This window comes from Etheostoma spectabile, chromosome 21 (genome assembly GCF_008692095.1).
Source record: "Etheostoma spectabile isolate EspeVRDwgs_2016 chromosome 21, UIUC_Espe_1.0, whole genome shotgun sequence".
Taxonomy (NCBI): Eukaryota; Metazoa; Chordata; class Actinopteri; order Perciformes; family Percidae; genus Etheostoma; species Etheostoma spectabile.
In genome coordinates, this window is record NC_045753.1 from 11623269 (window position 1) to 11631426 (window position 8158).

Genomic DNA, 8158 nt, shown 5'->3' on the forward strand with positions numbered 1-8158 from the left:
GCCAGTCAGCAGAAGTATGAGGGCCCTGATAGTCCTGGTAAGGATACTGCCAGTCCAGACGTAGAGTATGGAGGACCTGACGTACTAGGTAAGGACTACTAGCCAGTCAGGAGCAGAGTATGAGGCCTGACAGTACCTAGGTAAGGACTACTAGCCCGTCAGAAGCAGAGTATGAGGTCTCACACACATCTACACACTGCTCACACCTGAAATCAGGGTTCAGTGTCTTGCCCATGGACTGCAGGGCCAGGAATCGAACCACCCACCTTCCGGTTTGCCCGGCGACCGCCTGTGTCTTAAACAACGGTGTGCAGATTGACATAATTTATCCTGTGCTTTCCATTGACGGCTGTGAGCCTGTCTCTTTGCATGGTGCGCCCCTCTGCTCTCCCTAATTGGCTTTTAATTAGCAAAGGAAACGAATGGATGATTCCTCGTCAGTTGAACTCAAACGGCTCTGTCACCCCCCCCCCCTCCCCTTCCCCCCCCATCCACTAAACTCTTTAAACAGCTTCACGCCGGTCTGAGAGCCACTTAGGTGACCTCCATGTTGCTTTATACAATAAGGCTGCACAGGGAGAGAAGATTGTTGTTTAGACGAGGCTCATTGGTTCCCTGTTGGACTCGGAGCACTGGTGCAGGAGCTCTGGAGTGACTCAGGACAGGCGTGGCAGCAGAAAGGAGTAATCAGTGTTACTAGTCAAGATCTCAAGACGTGCTTGGATTCATATAAATTACAAATGTGTTTAAATGTAAATATAAACATTTATAAAATAGGAATGGACTGTTCTTATTGTTGCTTTTATAGTCTGAATGACTGCTCAAGGTCTTTAACATAGCTCATCAGATACACACTCACATCTACCTCAATCACACAAACTCACACTCACATCTACACATCAGATACACCCTCAAATCTACACATCAGATACACTCTCACTCTACACCAGATAACACCTCACATTACAATCAGATACACACTCACATCTACACACAGTACACACTCACACACACATCTACACACCTGCTCATCAGATACACACACACACACATAGATACACACTCACTACCATCAGATACACACTCACATTACACTAATACACTCTCACACACACATCTACACACAGATACACACTCACATCATAAACATCAGATACACACTCACACATGCTCATAGATACACACACACACCACATCAGATACACACTCACATCTACACATCAGATACACACTCACATCTAACATCGATACCAACTACATCTACACATCAGATACCCACACATCACACTACACATCAATACACACTAACATACTACACATCAGATACACACATCAACATTACACATCAGATAACACTACTCACACACACATCTACATAACTCAGATACACACTCACATCTACACATCAGTACACCTCACAACATCCATCTTAACACATCAGACTACACACTCACACACACATCTACAACCGACTCATCAGCACACACACACACACATCAGATACACACTCACATCTACACATAATCACATCCACAAACACTCAAACATACATCACACATCAGATACACACTCACATCTACCCTCAGATACACACTCACATCTACACATCAGATACACACTCACATCTACACATCACGATACACATCACATCTACACATCAGAAAACAATCACTTCATCTACACATCAGATAACACACTCACATCTTACACAATCAGAACACACTCACTCTACAAATCAGATAACACACATCTACCACCGTACATCGACATCTACACATGCAGCTACACACTCACTACACATCAGTACACCAACTATCACATCTACACATCATATACACACTCACATCTACACATCAGATACACACATTCACATCTCACATCAGATACACACTGCACACACACATCTACACACTGCTCATCAGATACACAACACACCACATCAGATACACACTCACACTACACACAGATCTACACACTCACATCTACCATCACCCTCTACACACCACAATCACACATCGATACACACTCACTATACACATCAAGACAACACTCAAACCTCTCACAGAACACACTACACACTACACATCAGATACACACTCATCTACACATCAGATACACACTACATCTACACATCAGATACACACTCACCTCTACCCAATCAGATCCACATCACATATAACATCGATACCCACTCACATCTACACATCAGATACACTCTCCCACACACATCAAACATCAGATACACACTACACTCTACACATCAGATACACACTCAACATCTACACATAGATACACACTCACATCTACACATGCAGATAAACACTCACATCTACACACAGATACACACATCACACACACATCTACACAACCGTCATCAGATACACACCAACACACCACACAACATCAGATACACACTCACATTCGTACACATCAGAACACACTCACATCTACACATCAGATACACACTCACATCTACACACAGTACACACTCACATACACATCAGATACACACGCACATACAACCACATCATACACATCACATACTACCACATCAGATACACACTCACACTACACATCATCAGACACACTCCACACACATCTACAAACTGCTAATCAGATACACCATCACTACACACTGTCTCAGACACACTCACCCACTCATAACAGCTACACACTCACACACATCTACACACCTGCTCATCAGATACACACTCACACACATCTACACATCTACAAAATAAGATACACCTACATCTAACATCAGATACACACTCACACACACACATTTAATTTAGATTTTGTTCTCGTTAAAACTGCTGCTGGAGTTTTTAATCTGGACAGGATGTAGAAGCATGACTGTTTCTTCTTCTTCTTCTTCTTCTTCTTCTTCTTCTTCTTCTTCTTCTGAAGTCACCCTGCAGAAACAGCTCAGTGTGTCTGGAGGGACGCCATGCTGTCCCTCCAGGGACGCCTCCAGGGACGCCATGCTGTCCCTCCAGGGACGCCATGCTGTCTCACCTCGTGTTTTCAGGGGAGCTGTGGTTTTATTAAGAGGGGCCGAGGTCCCCTGTAGTCCACGCCCTGTCTCATCCGACATCGCCGACGTGGTCTCGGCAGGATTTAAGAAGGTATAGTCCAGGTTCCCGATCCGTAGCGGGGCGTCTCAAGTCCTCTCGCGGGTGAGGGGACGAGGTTCCCAGACGGCGTGACGCAGATTCAGAAGGACACGATGACGAGAGGGAGCAGGAAGAGGAGGAGGAAGGTCAGAGAGACGGACAGACAGACAGGCAGACAGACAGACAGACAGGTAGACGGACAGACAGACAGACAGACAGGCAGACAGACAGACAGACAGACAGACAGAGAGACAGGTTAATGGGACCATAGGGAGACAAGAGAGAGAGAGAGAGAGAGACGAGCGAGGACAGGAGAGAGAGAGAGAGACAGAAGACAGAGAGAGAGGACAGACCGAGAGAGAGAGGGAGAGAGGGAGAGAGAGAGAGAGAGAGAGGGGAAATGCAGAGCAGAGTTTAATCTTCGGTTTAATTCGCACAACATCTGCGCAGGTCTAGACGACGGACGATTTATCGCCACCGTTACACCCTCCGGTCGACACCTGGAACACAGCTGATAACTTGTTAATGCCCATCATGGAGCCTGTGCGCCAACCACAACATAGTAAGCTCTCTAATCCCACCCCCCCCCCCCCCCCCCCGCCCCCCGCCCCATCAATATCCATTCACGTCCGGCTGCATTAGCTACCAGACGCCGCACTTTCAATCAACACAAAACCCAAGACGGGTCCTTTAGACTCAATGACAGCGGGAATGAAAGCAAATGCATCAACCACACAGAATAACGGCGAAATCCGGAATCATCTCCGTGTTTTTATCTGGTGGATGGAGGGCAGTTGAGTCGTTGCTGAGAGAAAAAACACAAGGACGCCTGAATTTTTTTTGGGAAAGGCACAGCAGATGTCAGAAATGGGTAAGTTTAGGGTGACCGGACCGTGTCAGCGGTGCCGGGGACGGTCCCCGGTTTGGTACCTGTCCAGCAGGATCTGTCCCGGTGTAACGTGACTGACGGACAGGTTCCTCCAACGATCGCTGCGGCGGATAATGGGCGGTAGCCGGCAAAGGATTGTCTTTCCATTGATGTTATTCTGTAGTATGTTCAGCTCTGAGCTTCCATGTTCAGTACACAAATAAACCCTAAGGAGAACGCGCTGCAGCTCTCTGCCCTGGATGACTGTTCTCTATAACAGGGGTTCTAAACATTTTGCAAGCTGGGCCCCCCCACAAGCTGGTTCATTGCAGTTGGTGGCCTAGTGCCCTACGCCCCACACACAACACACCTCAACGATAGATAGATAGATAGATAGGATGATAGTAGATAGATAGATAGATAAGATAGATAGATAGCTAGGAGAGAGAGAGAGAAGGGAGAGGAGGGGAGAGAGAGAGAGAGGGATGGATGGATGATGGAGGATGGGATGGAGGATAAATTGGCAGTAGTACAGACTTCTAATGTGAGTTGAAGTATATTATATAGTGTAGTTTATTATAGTATCGTTATGCGTAGGATTAGGCCAATCATAATTATAGGCTATTGCTCTATATTTATATGAGGTACATTGCTTTATGGATTTATTGTTTTGTATTATTATCTATTATTATCTATTATCATCATCAGTAGGCCTATTATTATTAATAGGCTATGCTTAAGTTAATTGGGTACATGCTTTATTGTTTTATTGTTTATATATTATTTCATCATTATCATTAGATCGTAGGCCTATTAGTAATTACTAGTATTGCGTATAATTGGGCAATGGCACCAGACCTTGATATAATTGTATGGTTATTATTGTGTATCACTGAGGTTCGAATAGGCCTCATCGGAATTTGTAAAGAAGATGCAGGGTGGAGATATTTAATGTGAGACCTGAGCCTGCTTTGACCTTGCAAAGATCCTCAATTCTTTGGCCTCAAGTTTGATAAACCATAAGCCTCAAATAATCTCGATTGTGCACGCCATTACGGTATTATTTAGTTGTGAGTGCAGTCCCATTTTTTGGAATCCTAATCACACTAAAATATGTGCGCGAAAGGAATATGAAGGGTTAATGTGGTGCGAACGTGAGAGCGGCCGAGGTGCGCTGGAGCACCTTGTAGAAGATAATGAGAGCTTGTGAAAAAAAATCTGTACCGTGTTTTTTTCACTGAGTCACTTTTCCAGTGAAAACCAAAACTCAGGATTGACAACTCTGGAATCGCGCTTGCCAGCCGAGCTCTCTCATCAACAGCGCGAGGTCTGCGCCTCTCCAGTCTTGCAAAACTTCTTGCGATAACTTGTGTGCAAAATATTGTTACCTGCGTGGAGCTCTCTCACCAGTGTGAGCATCCCTGCTATATAGGGTCTCGCTACTGCTGTCTCACCAGGACAACTAACAGGGCAGCTGAACTTCTCCAGGACTTGAAGCACTGTGTCCTTGTGAAATTGTGTTTTCCTCCAACTCCCAGGGACATGAACACTGTTTCCTGGTGAAAGTCTGGTGTTTTTCCTAACTTCTACAGGACTATGAACACCGTGTCTGGTGAGGTCTGGTGTTTCCTAACTTCTCCAGACGTGAACACCGTTCCTGGAGAAAAGTCTTGTGTGTCTGCCTAAACTTCTCCAGGACAGAACACTGGTTCATGGGAAAGTCTGGCTTGTGTTTTCTCTTAACTCTACAGGACATGAAACAACTGTTTCCTGGATTGAAAGTCTGGGGTTTCTCCTAACTTCTCAGACATGAAAAACTGTATTCCTGGAAAAAGTCTGTGTTTTTCCTTAACTCTCAGGACATGAACACAGTTTCCTGGTGAAGGTCTTGGTTTTTCCTTAATTATCCAGGACAAGCACACCTGTTTCCTGGAGAAAGTCAGTGGTGTTTGTGTGTTCTCCTTTAACTTCTCAAGGCTGAACACCTGGTTCCTGGTGAAAGTCTGTTGTTTTTCTCCTACAACTTCCCCGGACATGAACACATGTTTCCTGGTGAACGTCTGGTGTTTTCTCATTAACTTCTCCAGGACGATGAACCCGTTTCCTGGTGAAAGTTTGTGTTTTTCCTTACTTCTACAGGAACATGAACACATTTTCCTGGTGAAAGTCTGGTGTGTGTTCGCATCTAACTCTATCTCCAGGGAATTGAACAATGTTCCTGGTAGAAGTTGGTGTTTGATCCTTAATTCTCCAGGAATGCACACTTGGTTCCTGGTGAAAGGTCTGGGGTGTTTTCTCTCCTTAACGTCTCCAGGACATGAGTACACGTTTCCTGGGAAAGGTCTGGTGTTTCTCGTAACTTCTCCAGGAACTGAACACATGTTTCCTGGTGGAAGTCTGGTGTTTCCCTTAACCTTCTCCAGACATGACCACCTGGTTTCCTGGTGAAAGTTCTGTGGTGTTTTCTCCTTAACTATCTCCAGGACATGACACAACGTTTCCTGGTGAAAGTCTTGTGTTTCTCCTTATACGTCTCCAGGGAATGAACACCGTTTCCTGGTGAAAGTTCGGTTTTCTCCTGAATTCTCAAGGACATGAAACCACCTGTTTCTGGTGAAAGGTTGGCGCTTTCTCTTAACTTCTCCGGACATGAACACTGTTTCTGGTGGAAAAAGTCTTGTGTTTTCGCATTAAGTCTCCAGGACTGAACACCTGTTCCTGGTGAAGGTCTGGTGTTTCTCTCCTAACTTCTCCAGGACAGAACACCTGTTTCCTGGTGAAAGTTGGTGTTCTATTAATTCTCCAGGACATTGAATCACCTGTTTCTGGTGAAAGTCTGTGTTTTCTCCTTAACTTCTCCAGGAAATGAAAAAACCTGTTTCCTGGTGAAGTCTGGTGTTTTCCCTTAAACTTCTCCAGGACCGAACACATGTTCCTGGTGAAAGTCTGGTGTTTTTCTGCCTTAACTTCTCCAGGAATGAACACCTGTTTACCTGGAGAAAGGCGTGTGTTCTCTCCTTAAACTTCTCCAGGACATGAACACCTGTGTAGGGTGGAAGGTCTGGTGTTTTCTCCTTAACTTCTTCCAGGACATGAAACACCTGTTTCCTGGTGAAAGTCTGGTGGTTTCGCTTAACTTGCAGGACTGAAAGCCTGTTTCCTGGTGAAGTCTGTGTTTTTCCTAAACTTCTACAGGACTATTGAACACCTAGTCCTGGTGAAGTCTGGTGTTCTTCACCTTAAACTTCTCCAGGACATGAACACCTGTGTTCCTGGTGAAAGTCTGGGGTTTTTCTCCGAACTTCTCAGGACCATGGACACTTGTCTGGTGAAAGCGGTGTGTCTCCTGAACTTCCCAGGACATGAACACCTGAATTCTGCCGTACAAGGTGCAACCTGTAATCGACACAATTCACACTCTGATGCACAGCACCGGGGGCAACTCGGGGATAAGTGTCTTGCCAAGGACCCACTTGACGTGGGGACATGCAGGGCCGGGATCGAACCCACAACCTGCAAGGTGAGAGCCACACCCGCTCGCCACTGGCCACAGCAGACATACATGCTGTCCTCTGCCTGTCGTCTGCATGCCGTCTCTCTGTTGTCTGTCTATTGTCTGTCTGTCTGTCTGCTGCCGCGGTCTTCTGTTCGTCTGTCTCTCGTGCTGTCTGTCTTGTCTGATCATGCCTGTCTGTCTCTCTGTATGTATGTCTCTAGTCTGTCTGTTTGTCTGTCTGTCGGTCCTCTCTGTCTGTCTGCTGTCTGTCTGTCGTCTATCTGACTGCCTGTCTGTCCGTCTCTTCAGGTCTGTCTGTCTGTCTGCAGTCTGTTGCCGCCTGTCTCTCGTCTGTCTGTATCTCTGTCTGTCGTAGGTCTTGTCGTCTGTCTCTCTGTCTGTCTGTATGTCGGTCTGTCGTCTCTGCATGCTGTCTGTCTTTCTCTTGGCTGCCGTCTGTTCTCTGGCTGTCTGTCTGTCGCTGCCTGTCTCTATGCTGTCTGTCTCTCTGGTAGTCTGTATATAGTCTGTCTGTCTGCCTGTCTGTTACCTGTCTGTTCTGTCTGTCACGCATGTCTGATCTGTCTGTCTGTTTTTTTTTCTGTCTGGTCTGTCTCTCTGCATGCTGTCGGTCGGTCTGTCTGTCGTCTGTCTGCGTCGTCGTCTGCTGCCTGCCTG